Below are 15,790 nucleotides of genomic sequence, written 5' to 3' on the forward strand. Positions count from 1 at the left end.
AGACTTGGTATTAAACACCTGCGCAGGACTAGAGCAAAGATTAGTCTAGCTGATGATTCTAATGCAACACCTTAAGAAATAGCTCATGAAATTCCTTTGAGAATAGGAGATTGCATAGTGCCTGTCGACTTCTACATTGTCGAGACGAGAGATGCAACATATCCAGTGATTCTGGGATGGTCTTTTCTAGCAACTTCCGGAGCTATAATGGACTGGCCAAACCGGAGGATTTCATTTGCTAATATCGACAAAGATGTCTTCACAGAAGCTGTCCCATACAACAGCAAAGCAAGAAAACGTTCTGCAACAGAAGAGTTTGAAGAAGAACTTTGGAGTGACAAAGAACCTGCTAGGCAAAGCAAGGAGATGTCGAAAAAGACTTGTCTCAGGACAAGGTCTTCTTCATTGGAATAAGTCCAGTCCAACACCAAAAGTCGAGCTAAACGACTTAAAACAGAAGCGCTTAATAGGAGGCAACCCATTTAGGTATTATTTTCTTTAGAATTTTTCTTTCTTTTTCTTTTGATCTTTTTGTTTTTCTTAGTTTCAGGTGTTTCTTATAAAACAAGAAAGCCAAAAAAATCAAAAAACCAGAAAAAACCAAAAAGAAGGATGGTACCTGACCGCTCGGCCCAGCAAGAACCAAGGAGAAGCAGGAAGAGGCCGCGATATAAGCCCCTGCGGTCGCAGGTGTTCGGACCGCAGGAAACACATGTTCGACCGCGGTCGCGTGAATATGACCGCGGCCAAGCACTTGGTTGCCGCGGTCGTATAGCCCCTGACCGCGGCACTTGGTCGTTGAGATCTAAACCCGACCCAAACCACCCACTTCACCTCATTTCACCTCACCAATCACCCTCCACCTCATTCATCACCCTCCACCACCTTCATCACCACCTAATCACCTTCCCAAACCTCTTCGAATGAATCCGGTTCATCTCCACCAGCATCCCAGATCCAGGTAAGTTCTCTTTGTCCTTACCAATTCGATTATCTATGCATTTTTCTCATCCAAAGTCGACTTGTTTCACACTGAGGACAGTGTGATTTAAGTCTGGGGGAGGATTTCATCCCTTTCTAACCACTTTTCTTTCATGAGTCTTGCATTATCTACACTTTTTTCATTTTCCTTAAAGTTTTTCAAAATCGGTTTTCAAAACAAAAAAAATACGTTTTAAAGGGAATGGTGAACATGAATCAATGATAGTTGACTGTGTGCTTTTAGACTGTTCCTAGTGACATGCTCATTCATGATTTAGGACTAGACTAGGCGGTAGCTAAGCACATTTGAAACAAAGTACCCCAGAGGAATTTGAATAATTTCGATTTAGATGAAGGGATACACTAGCTCTGTTTTATTTGGACTTAATTTGGACTTAATTTTCTCATTGAAGCATTAGACCAGGGAAACGAATCATATATTCAGGACTCCTTTGTCCTTTTACCACTCTCTGTTGATCCTGAATGGCTAGTTCATCTTTAGCTAGTTCCCCACCTTAACCAATCCTTTTTCAAACCACATGCACTCTTGTTTTCTATTGTCTTATATGCAGATAAGTGCAAAAACGTTGGAGAGAAAGAGGAACGACGCAGTTTTCAGTCACCAAGGACAGAGACCTGCGATTTGCCGGAAAAATTCTCGGAAGGATTCAACACAAGAGGAAGCTCAGTTTGCCTTAGAAAAATCTCAAATTTTGGTACAATCTCGTCCTCTAGTCTCTCTCTCTTTAAAAGGCATTTCCTTTCCAAAACCAAAAAAAAAAAAAAAATCTGAAAATAAGAAAAGAAAGGAAATAAAAGCCTTAGAGAGTCTAGAGAGGTCGAATTTTAAGTCCCAAGGCAACTGGAGTTTGATTTTATGGAGTTTTAGAGATTTTTTTCTGATTCCCGGAAAAAATCTAAGTCTAGGGGAACAACTGTTTACAACAAAGGAGGAAGGATTATGCAACAACATTTGGCAAGAAGAAGTGACTGAAAACTGTGGTCATCAACAGATCCTTATCTCTCTTGCGGTTTTGCATATTATCTTGCATCCTCCAGATCTTCAGGTAACCCGAAACACTTTAACTCCACCACTTAAACAGCCCTTTAATGCCAAACGCCGTATACCCTGGATGATGTCTTTAATGAGAACTCACTATTGAACTTAATGAATGTAGAGAGCTAGTTGACTGGAATCAAGATTTAAATTGTTTAAGTTTTGCATGACGGAAAAAGTGGACTAGTATCTCTTGTGCATTGGTGAGAATTTTCTAGACTAAGTTGTGGATTGATGCACTATCTTTGGTCCTAGTTTAGGAGTTCATGTCTATGAGATTTGTGCATTCCCTATTTTTGTTTTCACTTAACCAGTTTAAGCTTTTGTTTTGTTTGAGGACAAACAAAGGTTTAAGTCTGGGGGAGTTGATAACACCGTATTTTGACCACTTTTATGGATCGTTTTGAAATACTTTTTCTATGTTTTTAATTGCTTTTAAGTACTTTTATTACATTTTTCTAGTATTTGTAGTTCGAAGACTCTTTTCAGGTAACTTAGGGAAAAGCTTAACAAAATGGATAGAAAACCAGATTTCAGCTCAGAGTCAAACCGTCAGAAGTTCACCCCTGATTGAAGGCCTTCTCACCGTCCGATCCAGCTCAAATTTGGAGACCTTAAAGATGAAAGTATCAGCTTTCCAGTGCACTTTACAGCTTGGCAATCCAACGGTTCAATCAAAAGATACGCGAAGAGCAAGATGTCCCATAAACCAGCCGGCAAGCACTTCCACCCGCGGCCAAACACTCATTCCCCACGGTCAGAAGCATCCCGACCGCGGAAAACCACTCATTCCCCACGGTCAGAGCACTCCCGACCGCGGCCATCAACCTCCAAGCCCAAAAAGCCCATTTCTGAAGCCCACATTTGGAGAAACCCTAAGTGACGTCCAGAGAGGTCTTGGGCCCTATAAATACATGTCTTAGGAATCCTAAACGAGAAGAGATCGTGTAACCGAATACCACCGAAATATTTACTTCATTTTTTTATTGTTTTTGCTTTAGCTTTTAGGGAGAGAGAGATTTGTTCTCTTGAACCCTTGTTCTTTCTTTTTCAATTTCGGTTTCTATTCTACTTCTTAATACTATGTCTTTGATTTCGTTCATCATGTCTGAGTAGTTTTATTGTTGGGATTAAGGGATTTTCGATGGGGATTTATATGTTCGATGAGGATTCCATGAGCTTTTGAGCCGAATCTTAGAACTTTTTCTTCTGAATTCGTTTTTACTGCATGAGAGTAGCGTCATGAACTACAATCTGATCCAGATGCTTGGTGACACGAAAGTGTTCATCAGGTATCAGATCTAGTTTGGGAGAGCAAAACAAACATAGGAGTGGAAACCTACCTATGGGCGATTTGTGAATTAGGACGAGTCTTAAACATAATGCATCTCTTGTCTTCCAGGGCCAGAGTGGAAACCTACTGGTCAGGGTTGAGAGAGATAGTTGTCTATGATCACGACAGTGGCGTATTCATACGTCCGTGACTCCAGTTCGAAAAGTTTAAGCTAAGATCTTACCAATTTTACTCTCTAGCAATGTTTTGAATCGTTCGTACCCCTGAGAAAACTTCCCTGAACCCCAACACCTTCTTTCCCATAGATTTACACCGTTTTTATTTCAAGTTTTAATTCAATATTGTCTTTCCTTTTTAGTAGATTTTTATTTAAGCAATTAGAATATCCGTTTTTCTCATTTTTATTCATTTTCGTTAAGTTTAGTTATTAAGCCATTTAATTTCCGTATTTTCTTTTAAGATTTCGTTTTTACATTTTAAACGCACTACCAAACCCCCACAAAACCGTTTGGTTCTAGACTTCCTTACTTTATACTTATTTCAAAGGCTTTTTACAGGAAAAGATCCTCCTTCCCTGTGGATTCGATCCCTAAGTACTACAATCGATCAGCTGTGCACTTGCGGCTATTGATTTCAATTAGGGTAAAACTTGACAACCCCCACGACAACACACATCACCAGTGATATGATTTTATTGAAATGCCGAGTTATTCACTTGGCGAGGCAATGTAGGAGCCGGGCCGTCGCGGGATAACAACGACGGAGTGTTCTAGGGTAATGCCGAGCCACAATGACAGAGCTCTTTTTGCGAGGCGAGACATAGGGGCGAGGCGTGTTCTAGAGAAGTTATCGAGCCCTTTCGTGCTTAACGATAACGACGAGGCATTTCTAGGAAAGTCGCCGAGCCATTTTTGTGTCAATGATAACGACGAGGCGCTCCTAGGAAAGTCGCTGAGCCATTTCGTTTTTAACAATAACGACGAGGCATTCTCATGAAGCTGCCGAGCCGTTTTTTATTTAACGATAACGACGAGGCGTTCTTAAGAAAGTTGCCGAGCCGTTTTGTGTCAATGGTAACGACGAGGCATTCATAAGAAAGTCGCCGAGCCGTTTTGTGTCAATGGTAACGACGAGGCATTCTTAAGAAAGTCAGAGCCGTTTCGTGTTAAACATAATGACGAGGCGTTCTTATGAAGTTGCCGAGCCGTTTTGTGTTTAATGATAACAACGAGGCGTTCTTAAGAAATTGCCGAGCCGTTTTGTGTTAATGATAACGAGGAGGCGATCTTAAGAAAGTCGCCGAGCTGTTTTGTGTTAACAATAACGACGAGGCATGCTAAGGACAAGTTACCGAGCCGTGTTGACAAATCATCCTTCAGTTTTGGAAGTTTGACGAGATATTCTCACATTAGCATAGTTGCGTTGTGGGCTCGGTGTACTTGGACAGCTCCATACGGGAAGTGTTTAACAATCGTCAGTTTTCTCCAAGAAATTCTGGGTGCTGGCGCGTATGACGGACGCGCCAGGAAGTTGCGCATTTGCCGCGGACTTCACGCACCTTCATTTATTACCTTTGCGTCGTCCCGAGGTCCACGCGGATTCCACACGCCTCGGATGTTCTATAAATAGATGAGCCTCCTTCATTACTTCTCATAACTTCAGATCTCTCATTTTTACTAAAAGGTAGCTCTCCATTCTCTCTTCTGGCGCTTGTTCTGTAAATAACGAGTCGTCTGCTTCGATGAGCTGTTCTCGGGGTCCCATCAACCAAGAAGAGGTTAACTACACCGCGGTAAAGGCCGAGGAAGAAGCAAAGCGTTTCCCTTTGATCCGGTTGTGGCGAGGCTCGAATTAGAGCGGCTTATGGCAACCCGAGGCGCTTCTTCTTCTGGGAAGGGAAAACCTAAATGGGTGAAGAGGCAAAAGCCCGATCCTCCCGGTTCCACGCTCTCCTCCCCTGAGTCGCTCGAGGGGTTGCATCATCACTTTGGAATTTCCGAGGCGGTTGAATTCGTCGTTCCGGAGAAAAGTGACAAAGCTGACAAACCTCCCGAAAATCACTTCACCTTATAGCTCTGCTTCCTATGGTTCCCAATCCCCGGAGTTATCCTTGAATACTTATGGGAGCATGGGATTTCCATCGGACAGATTATGCCGAAGGGCTTGCGACATATGATTGGCATCCTGGTTTGGAGCTTCGAATGTGGTGTCGAAGTCGAGCTCGGTCATCTGCTCAACCTATTGGAAATCAGGAGAGCCGGGAGGGGGCAGATTTTATTTCCAATAAGTCCAATCGCCGGATCATAGGCGGTTTCCTGAGCAAAGATCAGTTTTGAACTGAACGTTTCTTCTATGTTTTGGTGAACGAGGCATCGGTGGGCGAGGGTTTTGTTCATAAGACGAAGACTGTTTGGGGACCACTTGGTAGTCGATCCGAAGCCTTGCCTTGGCTCGGAGCTTGTCATGGTGCGATTTCTATCTTCTAACTCTGTTGTTTTTGCGTTGTTTTTGCAGTTCGGAGTTTTCTTCCTCTTGTTCCTGACGACTTTTCTCTGTTCGAGATACTCTCGCGGCTCGGAAGGTTAACTGGATAAAACACTTCTCCTTTGATAGAGTAGAGAGAGCCCAAGCCATCTTCGCTGGGGTGTCTATTAGTTCTTCTTCAACGAATTCATCGGGAGATACGAGATAGAAAATGTTGATTATTATGCTCAGGGACAAGAAGAGGCGCGAAGCCAAAGAGATTGCTAGGAGAACTGAGCAAGCATCTCCCGGGGCGACCGAGGCGGTGCCTCGGGATGACCCGCCGAGGCTCGAGGGGAACGAGGTCGCCCGAGCAGCTGATGAGACCATTCCCAAGGTGACTACGCAGGAGGCAGCACCCGAGGTGGAACCGGGCGAGATTATTCCCGACGCGTCTGGGGAGAATTCTGCGGCTCGGGATAAAACGCCGCCCACCTCGGCGATTCTGGCCCTTTCAAAACAGTTGAGGCCTCCGGCTTCAAATCTATTGAAGCACGATACCAGCAGGAAACGATCGACTACGGAAAAGGGTAAAGGGGTGGCCACCCAAAAGGACGAGCCATCCAAAAAGAAGCGCAAGTCGGCGCCCAGCGAGCCCGCGTCTCATAAGCTGGTTATCGACGATCCGGCTGCTTCCGCGGTGATGTTCGCAGGCGTTAATAACACCAACGCGCGTCTTCCTCCTCCCGAGCAGCTGAGGCGGTCAAAGTCCTATGCTGCCATGGCGCAGGGCGGTACCAAGGTACTTCTCTAATTCTTTTCTTCCTTTTTATCAATTTGTCTTAGAGTCTGACATACTTCTGGTTTCATTGTTTTTCGCGGTTATCAACGGGTTGATGGCCGGCTATGAATCAGACTTGGTTAAAGACGAGCGCTGCTTGGAGGAGGTTCGGGAGGAGGCCGTGACGGCTAAGAGAAAGTTGGACGAGGCGAGGGCCAAAATTAAGAAACTAGAAGAGGAGAAAATAACTCTTCGGGCCAACGTTAACAAGGTATCGTCCGTGGTGACTCGTCTCGAGGAGTCCAGAAGGGCCAAAAGCGCCGAGGTGGCTTTGTTGAAGAGACGCATCGAAGCTAAGGATGCCTTGTTCGTTGCTAAAGTGAAGCGGGCCAAGAAGGTGGTGAGACGCGAGCTGACGGCCAAGTTTCAAGAGCGGCTGGAGAAGGCCAAGAGAGACGAAAACGAGCTGGGCAGATCAAAGGGAATCTCGCTATGATTTAGGAGCTTTGGAAACCTGACGGATCTTTGGACTCCGAAGAGGAAAAGTTGAAGTGTTGGGAGGCCGAATATGTCTACGACGAGGCGTATGACCGCATCGCGTCCGAGATCCGAGGTGGCCTACTTTTTTCATCCGTGTCACCAGATTCTGTCGACACCTTTTTAGGTATCGAGCCGATCGAGGAAACGGCGGCTAATCTCGGTGTTGAGGACCCGACCGGGTCAAATGCGGGTACTCCAGCTCTTTCGAACCTCTTTGCTGAGCGAGAGACGCGTTCTGCTGCTTGACTCCTATCCTCTCTCCCTTGTCTTTTACATTCCCTCTTTTGTACTCAGTGCCTGGACGGCTTTATCCACTTTTCGAACTCGCGTGTTTTTGTGGTTGGTGCCTAGATGGGTTTATCCACTTGACTATTGATTTTATTGGTGGATTGATTTGGTAGTGGTTATATTCATAAATTGCATCATTTAGTGTACATATTTTAGTCCAAATCATGTTTTATCTCACGATTTTAGGTCTTTAGGCATTGTTTTAGGACTTAGGAAATTGCATTAGGTCCAAGAGAGTTTTCCATGGTTTGGAGTGTTAAACAGGTGCTTTTGGAGCTTATTTGGAGTGAAGGATGTGATTCAGATGAAGAAATGGAGTTGAAATGATCAAAAATGGTGAAAAGAAGCAATTTTGGGTTTCTCGGAAAAATGCTGTACTGATGGCCTAAGATTATCGTTCAAAATCCTTCCCGCGGGTAGATTTCTCGGCCAAAAATCTCGAGTGCAGATACATTTCCGAAATCGCGTCACCGGAAGATCTTGCCGGCCGATTCAGCTTACAGGGTCTTTAGCAACGTTGGAGATAATTGAGTCAAGAACCCAGGACAGGTTGAATCAGGGCATTTGGAGCACTGAGCTGAAAGATACGGTCACCGGAAGACAGACCTCTCTCGCATCCATTCCAGAGCAATCCGATACTCCTGAATGATTTCCTGTCCGGGGAACCTTCCGGTCCGATTCAGTTGTCGGGTGCTTCATCAAATTTGGAGAAGATTGGATCATGTTTCTAGTCCATTTGGAATCATAGGATTTGGAGGCGTGAGTAAAGAGTTAAGCTCACCGGAAGGCACCCCTGTCTCGCTACCGTTTTGGACCGTCCCGATGAGCTCCGAAGATTGCGAAGAACGATCCACTTCCAGACCGATTCAGTCTACAGGACCGTCATCAAGATTTTAGATATTTGAGTCCTATTTCCATAACGTTTGAGATCATTCAATTTGAAGCCAAGAAGATATCGTTTCCGGAATGGACACATGTCTAGAAGCATCTTTCTGACCGTGTCAATGTACTGCAAAGATGATCCCTCCGGGGAACCTTCCACTTCCCAAGCGCTGAGGGTTTCTTGACCAAAGTTCGAGATATTTGAGTTTTCTTTCCAATGTAGTTGAAATCATGCCATTTGAAGCCATATCCTGGAAGTTACTCTCCCCTCAATGCAAAGTGGTCCGAGAAGGCTTAGGTTGTGCGATACGGTACTGCGACTTGATTAACTCGCACCCATGAATGTTCAACGCTCTGGAAACAAGTTGAGACTTTAGAGATGAGTGTAAGGAGACTCTGAGCAAGGTATAGACTTCCATAATAAAATTTGAGTAAGTCCACAATGCTGTGCGAGATAGACCTGCGAGTTGGACATGAAGTGGAACCATGTAGCACATGTGTTCGCAAATTACACCGGCTTGGGCATGCGGCTTGGGCAAGGAAGTGACCATCTCCCACACATATTATCTCCATACTGCGTCCTGGTTGTGCGAGTTGAAGAGAAGGAAGCCTGACCAGCACAAACATTCGCTGTTTACACCTAGATAGGCATGCAGCTGAGGCTAAGGGATTTATGGCGCACAAGGCTGCTTCTATAGCTGTGCGACTTGGGCCTGCGACTTGGGAAGCACCTGACCATATCGCACACCAGCCACCAGACCCAACTGAGCCGGGTCAGTACCCAGTTTGTCCTGGGCTGACCCAGTCCATTAGCACTTAGTATATATAGCTTTTTGGAGAAAACCCTAAACATCTTATCTTTTATCTTAGTTTCTCTCTAGTTTTCTTTCCTTTTGAGTGTAAAAATGTTTTTGATTAAGAGATATCTGAAGGATTACATTATTCTAAAGCTGTTTCTTATCAATTACTCATCTCATCTAAACTCCTAATCATGATCAACATCACCTCTTGCAAAGGAAATGGTGTGTTCATCATGATTAGTGAGTAGTCTCTCTTTAAACTTCTAGGTGTGTAGATTAGGGTGCTTAGATGTTTGATTTTTGATGTTTAGGGACTAGATTCTCATTTCATATCCTTAGTTAGCTGTTCCTAATGCTAGATCTTTGCACATCACTCTGGTCTAGAGCTTAGGCAATTCTCAACCCACAAGGTGTTTGATGAAATGCCTGAATGAAAGCTAACTAAGGGTTTATGCATTAATGCCATGGGAATGTTTGTTAACTGCATAAATGAAATATTAGAACTGTTTCTTAATACTCATTAGTTCATATTTCACAAATGAGAATTTGGTTTGAAAGTGGATTAGTGTAGAGATTAATGCCTTCATGAGAGGATTAGTCAAGATTAGAGTTCTAAGTTGAAATGTTTGAGATCATGTGATTGCTTGCTATGTCTTTCTGTGTAAGATTCAGTCTTCTTGGTTGAGAGATTGTTTGGTTACTTATTAGGCTTGATGCATTATGCTTGCTGATTGCTTGATTATATCTAATGGTTGTTAGACTTGATTATGTGATTAGCAAAGGGATTATTGTCATCGGAATGAATTAATCTGCCTTTGAAGTCTAGACTAAAGAGTAACTTGCATTGCATTATTGTTCTTAGCATCATGATTTAATATCTACAGCACCCTAATCAATGATCACATCTAGAGGTTTAGCTTTTATCATCTTTATTATCACCATCATCTTGTTGAGTTTGCTTTAATTACTTCCTTATCATTGCTTGTTTGTTTCTTGTTTATGATTTCATTTGTTACTAGTTATCAAAAACCTGTCTTTGATCACTTGACTTAAGAACTTATCACATAAACTAGTGCCTAACTACCACACATATGGATTGACATCCCTTATAGTACTTTGACAAGGGGATTGATAACCCATCTAAGACCTAAAAATCTTAGTTATCAATTGGCGCCGTTGCCATATTGTGTGGGGATTGGTAGCATTAGTTTCTGATATAGTTTTCGAGATCAAGTTTATTTTGTTTTACTGATCACTTTTCAAGCTCTGTCTTCGTTTTCAGGTTTATGATCACAAGAAGCCAAGCAAGAAGACAAAGAGAAAGAGCTGTTCACTTGGAAAGGTTAGGAATGGATCAGCAAGTTGGGAATGAGTATCAGGCTCAAGAAGCTGATCACGGTCAAAGAACTGGTAATGGGATTGGAATTCAGGTTCAACAAGCTCCGGTCCATCAGGGACAAGCTCAGGGTAACCAGCACCAAGACCGACCTCAGGTTAATCCACCACAGCCCCACCCAAACCCACCCATACGCCATCAGCCTCCACCAGTCTTTGTTGGTGAGAATGACCGAGCTTATGCACACCAGTATGGAGCAGGAATCAGGCCACCTCCTGTCCAAAAGAACAACTTTGAGGTGAAGGCCTCTTTGATCAATATGGTTCAGAATCAGAAGTTCCATGACTTACCTATGGAGCATCTGGATCAATTTGACAGAGTTTGTGATCACACTAAGATCAATGGGATATCTGAAGACAGCTTCAAACTGAGATCGTTCCTATTCAGCCTTGGAGATAAGGCACATCATTGGGAAAAGAACTTCCCAAGAGGATCCATCCACACATGGGAGCAATGCAAGATTGCCTTTCTATCCAAGTTCTTCTCAAGCTCAAGGACTACAAAGCTAAGGAACCAGATTTCCAGCTTCACTCAACATTCTAATGAGACCTTTGGAGAAGCTTTGGACAGGTTTAGATGCTACACAAATAAGTGTCCACATCATGGCTTTTCAGAGGCCTCTCTCCTTAGCACTTTGTATGGAGGAGCTGTTCCTAAGATCAGGATTCAGTTGGACACAGCATCAAATGGAAATTTCTTGGCAAAAGAAATCAATGCAGCTATGGAACTTGTTGAGAACTTAGCCATGAGCCAAGACACTTATGGGGAAGATTATGATAGAAGCTATAGAGGAGAGGACTCTAGTACCCAACAAAGGTTGGAAGAGAAGATCAAAGAGCTGCATATCAAGCTTGACAAAGCCCTAGTTGCCACTCAAAAGCCTATAAACTATGTAGGTGAGTTTCAAGAGAGGAGTTGCTTTGAGAACATCAATGAAGTGGGCCTTACAAAAGAGGAGTTGAACTACATAGGTAATCAGAACAAGTTTCAGGGTTACAACAACTTCAACAAGAACCAGAACTTGTCTTATAGAAGCACCAATGTAGCCAATCCCCAAGATCAAGTATACCCTCCCCAACAAGGTCAACAAAGTTTTGCTCAAAAGAATCAGTTCCAAGGTAACTTCCAAAGTCAACAAGCTTTTCAGCAGCCAACAGCTCAGTCACAAGGGAACAGCTTCAGTAACCAACTCAGCTTCCAGCAACAAAGGCCACCACCTCCTGGTTTTGGCCCACCACCTGTTCAACAAAGTCCTGATTTCAATGTTGTTCTCCAACAGCTCTTAATAGGACAACAAAAGATGGTATTCGACCTGGAGACACTAGGAGCTGAAATAAAGGCTATTAAAAAGAACAAGGGCATCTGCACTTTTGAACCACAAGTATCGTTTCCTGGTAAAGCTCTTCAAAACTCAAAAGATTACTGCAACGCCATCTACTGCAATGATGACCATTCAGCTGCTGTGCAAGAAATAGAAGACCTTCTCTATGGTCAAGTCTCTAGTGAACCTGCACAAACTCATGTGGATGAGAATGCCATTATATAGGATTTCATGGGCTTCTTACATGAACTCAATGAGGACATTGAGAATGAAAGTGTGGGGGCAGCCGGTTCAGTTTTTTCTGTTCAGAAAGGGAATGCTTCAAGGTCTATTGCAACAACAGAGCTGCCACCTGGTCAAGCACAGCCAACAGATAGTGCCTCCACCTCTGAATCAACTCAGATGAAGCCCACCTCCCTCCCAAAGCTAGGCAACCCAGGGAAGTTCACCATCTCTTGCACTCTTGGCAACTTTAAAGTGGAGAATGCTTTGTGTGACTCAGGGTCAAGTGTTAGCATAATGTCTAAGGACATGATGGAGAAGCTAAAGGTCAAGTCTATAACGTCCTACCCTTCTTCTATCACCTTTGGAGATTCCTACTCCAAGAAACCATATGGGTTTTTGGAAAACTATCCACTACAGGTTGGTGAATGCATAATTCCCACTGATTTTGTGATCATGAAGATGAAAAAGACCAAAGAGCTCCCCCTTTTGCTTGGAACTCCATTTCTCAACACCACTGGTGCAATGATTGACTTTGATACTCAAAGAGCGGTGCTTTCAAAGGTGGATAAGGATGTCTTTGACCCTGTTACACCCCCTTTGGCTGAATTTTGTGGATCAGTTATTCAAGAGATAGAACCCCCTAAGGTACTTGAGATGAAGTATGTGGGCACTGCTGGAATTCTAGATGGATCCCAATCTTTTTCAGTTTTGGAAAAGGAGAGAGACTCTCACCCCAATAGTTACAAGTATGAGAATGGAGGGTCATTGATCAGATAAGAAGACATCTTGCTCTCATGGTCTCCTACACTTAGTGATCTAAGGATGATTAACACCAAGAGTGATGGCTCAGCATCAGAAGACAAGAGTATTGAACCTGCTCTTTCTTCCCAAGACTTTGATGTCACTCCTTGGGTTGATAATGATGGATATCTGAAGTATAAGCTGGATTGCAATGGGAAACCAGGTCTGTTTGCTGAAGTGAGGGCATGTCTCACAAAGACCATCTTTGATAAAGACCCAGATGGTGTTCAAGGGCTAGTGGACAAAGGTCTCAAGATGGGATCTCAAGGACAAGGGTCTAATGGTTCCCAAAGGCATCAAACCAACTCAGCTTTCTTGCTCAGGACCATTGAAGTGCTGAAAAGCATCAGTGCTCAACCTCACCCCAGCTAAAAACAGGTTTTTCAAAGTCAAACTTAGTGACTTTAAACAAAGTGCTCTTGGGAGACACTCCAAGCTTATCCTTGTATATAATCTTTCTAATCTTTTCTCTCCTTTCTTTTTATGTTTTAAGATCTTTTGATGGGTTTTGTGAGCTGTTCTCAGGTCCCAGGTAACTTTTAGAGGCTATGGCTCAGGGACAAAGTGGAATGAAGCATGTGAGAAGGCTGAGAAAAGGGTTTAAGGCATGGAAACTTGACGGACGCCTGTGTGCTACTTGGGTGTGCGGCTCAGTCAGGCCATATACCAACTCGCACAAGAACTCGCTGTTAACACCTACTTGGTCTTGCGAGTTATTCACCTAGAAGCAGCAGATTTGAGCAAGAAAAATGCTAAGTGTTGCTGTTCTGCGAGTTGGGTCTGCGAGTTGGATGCATGAGAGACCAAGCCGCACTAATGTTCGCGGTTTACACCGGCTTGGGTCTGCAAGACAGACCAAAAGGAGACCAGGCCGCACACTAGGAGAAAGAGTCCAAGGCGTTTAAGGATGGATCAGTGCGAGATGAGCATGCGGCTTGAACAAAGGAGGAACCAAGTCGCAGGAACACTCGCTGTTTACACCTACTTGGTCCTGCGAGTTGATTCAATAGGATGCCAGGCCGCACGCTGAGATGAAGCAAACAGGTCGTCCAAGGTTTCAAAAGTGCGACCTGGGCGTGCGAGATGGTTCAGAGTCTGCCCAGGCCGCATAAACGTTTGCGGATTACGCCGAGTTGGACATGAGGGTCATCAGGAGATCAGGCCAGGTCGCAGCATAGAAGAAGAGGCAAGGACGTGCAAGAGAGAGTTTTGTGCGACTTGGTTATGCGAGACAGGAAGGAGATGGTCCCAAGTCGCACAGATACTCGCCGAACACACCGGGTTGTCTGCGAGTTGGTCCAAGACAAGTCCATGTTGCACAAGGGAGTACAGGCCAAGCTAAACCCAACTTCAGTGATGTCTAGCCTCACCTGGTGCAGCTACTCACTCCACCTTTGCGTAAAAACCACACCAGGTATCACTCCAAACACTTGTAAATGAGCATTCAGCATTTTTCATTTGTCATTTGCATTTTTGAATTTGATTTTCCCTCTTTCTCATGCTTTTATAACACAGGGGACTGTGTTATTTAAGTGTGGGGGAGGGGCTTTGTGTTTACTAATCATGTTTTCTCGTGTTCTTATTTTGATTTGCATCTTGAGTCTGCATCTAATGCATATAAAAACCAAAAAAAAAAAAATTGAAAAATCAAAAATTTTCACAAAAAAAATGTTCATTCTAGTTGCATTTCACATTTTTAAGATTGAGTCTAGTTGCATCATATATGTTTCATTGTGCATGGGAGTAATGATAGGTTCTTTCCTTGAGAGTACATCACTTTGAGAATTTGGATTAAATATGCTTGTGAAATGACTTCTGTGCTTGCAAGGCTTGAAATGATTTGAATCTGAGAAGCAAGTTTGAATTGAACTCAACTCTAATAAGTGAAAACCTTGAACTTGACTTGAAATTATCTTGTGATGCATTGTTTGAATAAGCTTGTGGATACCTATATACATACTTGAAATTACCACCCTCTTCCGTAGCTCAAATAGCTGAGTCCACATCTGGATCAGTTTTCCTCACCCTGAACCCATCCTTCTTTCAAGCCAAATGTTTGTGTGTGATTGAAAGGCCACCTTGGATCAAACTTAGCAGAAAGTGTTAGGTTTTGAGCGACAAGGGCAAGACTCGTTGAGTGTTAAGTTCCATCATCCAGGAGCTGAGAGATTTGGTGAGAACTAAGTGTGGGGGAATACTTGTTGGTGAGTGGAAAAAGGAGAGATGAGTGGAAATAAAAGGAGAATGGTGAGAACTAGGGGATATAAAAAGAAAAGAAATCAGTCTTGGAGTTTTGAGTCAAAGAAAGTGAGCTCTAGTGTTTTGAAAAGAAAAAGTCTAGCCTCAAGGTGAAAAGAAAAGAAAAGAAGCCCAAGAGCTCAAATGTTTTAAAAAGAAAGAAAAAGAGGCTAGAGGTTACAAAAGAAAGTGAAAAAGAGCTATGTAAAGTTTGAACTCCAAGACTTGAGTGTAAAAATGAAAATTGAGTCCCCTAGTGAGAGGAAAATGAGTGTGGAAAGTGAAGTTCTTGAGAGGTTGAGTAAGTGAGAAAGCTATGAGTAGAGTGTGGGGTGGGATGAATCCTTGCCCTTGTATGCATAGATTGCTTTTTACCTTTAGCATTCTGCCAAAGTTTGATCATTCATAGAGAGATCCCCTTGCTGCATTGAACCCACTCAGGCGCTGATGAGATCATTTTAGTCTCATTACCTCACCCTAGCCAAACTTTGCTTGTTTGAACATTGCATCATTTGATTCACTTGATAAAAGCTTAATGAATGTGAAAGAGTTGAGAGAGAGGAGAACTTGTGGAGATTCCTTGTTGAGTTGATATATATCTGAGTATGGCTTTGCATTGCATAATTGAGTATAAACTTGAATTCTCATTGTGATCACTTCTCTCTAAAAGGAAATATGAACTCCCAATGCATTCAACCTCTCTCTCTCATTTGTTCTTTTTGC

The 15,790-nt window shown here is 43.3% G+C and overlaps 1 non-coding gene across 1 annotated transcript; it reads right to left on the bottom strand.

The window, feature by feature from the left end:
- Nucleotides 1-10,984: 10,984 nt before the first annotated feature.
- On the bottom strand, nucleotides 10,985-11,091 carry LOC112087350. Its single transcript, XR_002900036.1, has one exon. It is a non-coding gene; the product is annotated as a small nucleolar RNA R71 (small nucleolar RNA).
- Between the last annotated feature and the right edge of the window lie 4,699 nt (nucleotides 11,092-15,790).

Source organism: Eutrema salsugineum, unplaced genomic scaffold (genome assembly GCF_000478725.1).
Source record: "Eutrema salsugineum unplaced genomic scaffold, Eutsalg1_0 scaffold_18, whole genome shotgun sequence".
In the NCBI taxonomy this organism is placed as follows: Eukaryota; Viridiplantae; Streptophyta; class Magnoliopsida; order Brassicales; family Brassicaceae; genus Eutrema; species Eutrema salsugineum.